This window comes from Miscanthus floridulus, chromosome 3 (genome assembly GCF_019320115.1).
Source record: "Miscanthus floridulus cultivar M001 chromosome 3, ASM1932011v1, whole genome shotgun sequence".
Taxonomy (NCBI): domain Eukaryota; kingdom Viridiplantae; phylum Streptophyta; class Magnoliopsida; order Poales; family Poaceae; genus Miscanthus; species Miscanthus floridulus.
Window position 1 is genome coordinate 68780827 of NC_089582.1, and position 6000 is coordinate 68786826.

Genomic DNA, 6000 nt, shown 5'->3' on the forward strand with positions numbered 1-6000 from the left:
TCTTCGTGCTCCAATTAGCATATAATATGAAAGTATTGTTGTGTTCATCATGACTTCCAATTGACTACTCCCATTAGCATATACATCATCTGCCCTAAAATATAAGTCGTTATGGGATGTGTGCAGGTCAAACTTTCTCAACTTTGATTAGGTTTGTAAAAAATATGTGCAATATTTATATCTCTAAATAAGTTTATTATGAAAATATATTCAATGGTTTATGTAATGATACTAATTATGTATTATAAATATTAATATTCTTTTAAATATAATTGATCGAAGTTAAAAAAAGTTGACTTCTTGGTAAGCGAGAATGAATTCTATTTTGGGACAGATGGAGTATATGAAAGCATTGTTGAAAATATTTTAACAATCAAGTTTGTCTCTGTCTGATTGGTAAGCTTAGACATCGTAATGGCATCAAAAATTTCGACTCTCATGGACACCCTCATGGATCAGTATAAAGCATTCCAATCCTACAGGATACATAAATGACAACCTTAAAGTTATGATTTTTTAAAGGGTAGACAATAAAGACCATCTTAGACGTTCTGGCATTAGAGTATATACATGCATACACATAGGCATGGTGATGCAAGTGAGCAGCTGTCGATACGGGACCCATGGGGTTTCCCACGGAGAAGAGAGAAGAAGACCTAGTCCAACTAGGATTCCCTACATGTAATCCTACTAGAACTAGTTACACATAATCCTACTAGGATCTCTACTTTATAACCGACTAGGACTCCCGCCTCTCCTAGACTATATAAAGGAGGGCAGGGGTCCCTAGATCAGATAAGACACACACATAACCGACAGAAATCACAACCACAACATACCTCGCAACACAACAAATAGCGCAGGGCGCAATATACTATCCACACCAGACTGGACGTAGGGCGCCGTGACTTTCCGGCATGCCGAACCAGTATAAATCGTTGTCTCCCTGCATTTACCATCGAGTTCCTGCAAACGCCGATACCCCTCCGAACAAATCACCGTCCCAGGTACCCCGTGACGGGTTGCCGACTTGCCGGTGGTAAAACATCGACAGCTGGCGTGCCAGGTAGGGGTTCTCGGCGCTTTGCGTTTGAGAGCTCGGTGGACCTCAAGATCAAAGACTTGTCGTGGCTCTTGTTGGCCCTCATCGACAACTCGCTACGGCCCTCATCGGCCCTATCTGAGATGCAACTTCAGCGCTATCCCGTGGCAGCTTGGCCTCTCCATGCTGATCCCCGTCGTTATACATGACCAACTCGTCGACTACATCGAGTTGACATCAACTCGAGATCAACACCAACGAGCGACCAGATAGCCAGTTAGCCACGTGCTACAAGATGCAAGCAAGCAAATTATGGAGGGACATACCACTGCACGACTGCACGTTACCGTCAATACGGTATACACGTACACAGGTGGCCATTTCGATTGACTCGGACAAGCTAAGTCGCATCCGTCTCGGCTTCGGTGGCCGTTTCAATTGACTCGGACAGGCTAAGTCGCATCCGTCTCGGCCACATGCTATTCAATGCATGCTGCCGGTTCCGAGCCTCGACGGCACAGCTACCCTGCACGTACGGCGAGGGAGTCCTATACTCCAAGGACACTCAAGATATATAACTCCGGAACGCAAGCATTACTACCCGAACGTCCAGCCGCATCGCAAGATGTTCAGCAACAACCTGGAAGTTGCGGTGTCCAACTACTCTGCTGCGCACTTGATTGACGGCCGCATAAGACTCGCCATGACTACTTCAACTTCGTGAGAGCGCTCAGCAACCCGCGGACGACTACTTCGACTACTCATCTTGACTACTTCAACGGGCAACTCACTGATGGCTACTTCGACCATGCCGCGACGTCCACCGACGACTACCCCGACTACTCATCTCGACTAGAAAACTAGTCGGGAGCGGGCCTCACACCATCGACAACTAGTTGGAATCAACAACCGTCTGGCTTCATCAACGACCGCCACAGCTTCATCAACAACGCGGCCACGAACCAAGCTAAGTCACGCCTCATTTTTTATATATTCCGGATATTATTCGTATGCCTCTGTGGCCATATCATCTTCCCTTAACGGCTGTTAATTTTCTTGGATAGTAAGCCTTAATTCGTGAAGCTTGTTTTCTCGAATGGATGGTCACGTCAATGAACCTCTGAACCATACGGATGGTCACGTCAAAGAACCTCTGAACCATATGGGTGGTCACGTCAATGGACCTCTGAACCATACGCGAGATTCAAGTGCTTAAACGTAACAGGCTACTACCCAGAGAATTAACCGACCTAGCAAGGAAAGACACAAAAAATCATCATGCGAGCAAACATAGTGCTCTAAAGTCAAATCATCATGCGAGCAAACATAGTGCTCTAGGTCTTCTCTTAACGGTCGCCGAATTCCTCAGGTAGAACACGCCTTAATCCGTGAAGCTTGTCTACTCACATGGACGGTCACGAACCGAGTGCCAGGCTCACATGGTCACGTCATGAACCTCTGAACCATACGCCAGAGATTCAAGTGCTTAAACGTAACAGGACACTACCTGAAGAATTTGCATGGCCTAGCAAGAGCAAGACGCAAAAAGTTTATATGCATTTCATAATGCAGGGGCCCGCCCCTGATTGATTATTCAAATATGGGACATGCTCCCCACTTCATATCCAGAATGTCATTTACAACATATTTTTATGTTTAACATGCAGGGGAGCTACATCGGTACCATGAGATCAGGAAAACACGCTCCTGAGAGCTAGTCTAGAAACAACCCGGATTGATCAGAAAACAACCCGGATGAGGTACATACAAATTCAGAAAGAACCTGGACGAAGCGCAAACAACCCCGAAGAGGTGCTGCAAATACCAAGACAAATTCAGAAAGAACCCGGATTGATCAGAAAACAACCTGGATGAGGTACATACAAGTTCAGAAAGAACCTGGACGAAGCGCAAACAACCCCGAAGAGGTGCTGCAAGTATCAAGACAAATTCAGAAAGAACCCGGATTGATCAGAAAACAACCCGGATGAGGTACATACAAGTTCAGAAAGGACCTGGACGAAGTGCAAACAACCTGGAAGAGGTGCGGTAAGAACCAAGACAAGATCAGAAAGAACCCGGATGAATCAAAAACAACCTGGAAGAACATTTCAGAAAGAACCCGGATTAATAAAAAAACAACCCGGATGAGGTACATACAAATTCAGAAAGAACCTGGACGAAGTGCAAACAACCTGGAAGAGGGACATCAAGAACCAGAGAAGTCTAGAAACAACCTCGTTGAATAAAAAACAAATCGGAAGAGCATCACGGCTTAGTCAAAAAACTAAGCTCGGGGGCTCGGCATTCGCTTCAACTACGCTCGGGGGCTCGAATTCAAGGATGAAAGACCAAGAATACAAGTACTCAAGACTACAACAAAGACAACACATCAAGACCCTTCATCCGATTTCTATTCTAAAGAAAAGTACTCGGAGAAGGCTCGGGGGCTGCGGGATACATAACCCCAAAAATTTTTTGAAGACAAGAATCTGGACCCTCCAACTTTTGCAAGCAAAAGCAAGAGGCTCGGGGGCTACACTCAGTGAGTGCAATTTTTACGAAAAATTGCACCCACCGAAAAAGAACTCGGAGCAACCAAGAAGACTAAAGGGACCCTCTGGCTTCTTGTCCCAACAAGCAAGAGGCTCGGAGGCTACACTCACTGAGTGCACTTTTATCCAAAAGTGCACATCAGCCGAAGAAAAGACAAAGAAGACTATCTCAAGGTTTCACTTCAAGAAGAACCTCGAACGGATTTACAACAACTCAACGAAGACCAAGAAGAACAAGAAGGCTTCCGAAGCTCATCCATGAGATGCTCGGGGGCTTGTCGATACGGGACCCATGGGGTTTCCCACGGAGAAGAGAGAAGAAGACCTAGTCCAACTAGGATTCCCTACATGTAATCCTACTAGAACTAGTTACACATAATCCTACTAGGATCTCTACTTTGTAACCGACTAGGACTCCCGCCTCTCCTAGACTATATAAAGGAGGGCAGGGGTCCCTAGATCAGATAAGACACACACATAACCGACAGAAATCACAACCACAACATACCTCGCAACACAACAAATAGCGCAGGGCGCAATATACTATCCACACCAGACTGGACGTAGGGCGCCGTGACTTTCCGGCATGCCGAACCAGTATAAATCGTTGTCTCCCTGCGTTTACCATCGAGTTCCTGCAAACGCCGATACCCCTCCGAACAAATCACCATCCCGGGTACCCCGTGACGGGTTGCCGGTGGTAAAACATCGACAGCAGCCAGCAGGAGTCGAGAGTTAGGGGGTGTTTGGATCCCAAGACTAAATTTTAGTCCCTGTCACATTGAATTTTAGATATCAATTAGAAGGACTGAACATGAGCTAATTATAAAACTAATTATATAAGTTGTGGCTAATTCGCTTGCCAGCGTCGTGTACAGGATGGTATGGAGATGTGGTGGAACTTATTCATGGATTTGTTGGCGCACGAAAGAAATAGATATCGGAAATCTCTTCCTGCCGATATAAAAAATGATCTTTCTGTGACTTAGCCGTATCACGGAAAAATCTACACAGTAGAGTTTGTGAGCTTGCGATGCCATACTCTCTGTGATTGTGTAAATTTCACGAACTTAGCTTTTTGAATTAAATGTCACTTTAACGTCGGTCATATACTTTTACAGTATTGTTATCTTATCGTGCGATCTGTATGTTTTTAGTACAAAAGTTTAGCTGTGCCGTAGCAATGCACGGGCACAAACCTATTTGCATATATACTCGAACCTGTGTGTACATGATTATATGAAGATGTAGTGGAACTTATTCATGGATTTATTGACCCATGAAAGAAATGAATATCATAGAATTCTTTCTACCGATATAAAATATTATCTTATTCGTATCACGAAAAAGTCTATATAGTAGAGTTTGTGAGCCTACGACGTCGTGCTCTCCGTGACTGTGTTAATTTCACGAACTTTGCTTTTTGAATTAAATGTCACTTTGACTTCAGTATTTAATTTAACAGTATTGTTATCTTATCGTGCGATCCGTGTGTTTTTAGTATAAAAGATTTAGTTGTCCCGTAGCAACGTACAGACACGCTACGTAGTTCTAAAAAAAAGATAAGATAAGGAGAACTGACCTAGTTCTCTGCTGGCTAGCGGTGTTCGATGGACACACTGACGGCACGACTTCGGTCCCAAGAAATCGCACTCTTCATTTTTCATGAAGACTTGCACCCAATAATGTTTGCAACCTCTCTCATCTCCCGCGGCTATCCCATTTCCCTTTTGTCATTTACATCCGGTTTTCTGACATGTTAACTTGATCCATTTAATTTTACACTCCTGGTAGTCTTAATAGCGGTTTTGCTAACACGGCATCACGTATGTCGTCCTACATGGCGCCATCAGTTAAGAGAGAGATAAATCGGATTATGTTGATAGTTTGTAGATAAATAGGACTATAATTTCTTTAAAATGTGAATATATTTTTGAAAAAAAATATGCAATTAAAAAATCCTAAAATCTGGTTTAATTATAATGCACAGAAAAATTGATTTAGCTCAAAAATATGAAACTGGTTACATATTTTTTGTAAAATCATTCTCTATCTTATGGTGCTTAAATTGGAATTCATTGAATCTTATAAGGATCCTTTTGATGCTTATTTGCTAGTAGATGTGTTGAGTGTCAAACATAGAGGTAGATTATACCCACGGATTTATTTATATATATGCTATACTCTATGTGGTTGTCCCCTCAAATTATCATCGCCCATGTGAGTTCAAATGCATGTTCTATTGTATCCGTATTTGCAATTTGAAAATTATCAAATATACACACTCATCATCTATTGCCGTGTAATTTTGTACATGTTACATAGTACATCAACTGTTGATGCCATATGTTTTAATGATCTATTCAGTTGTTGCGTTGGCAAATCAAGTTCCTCTCAAAAACA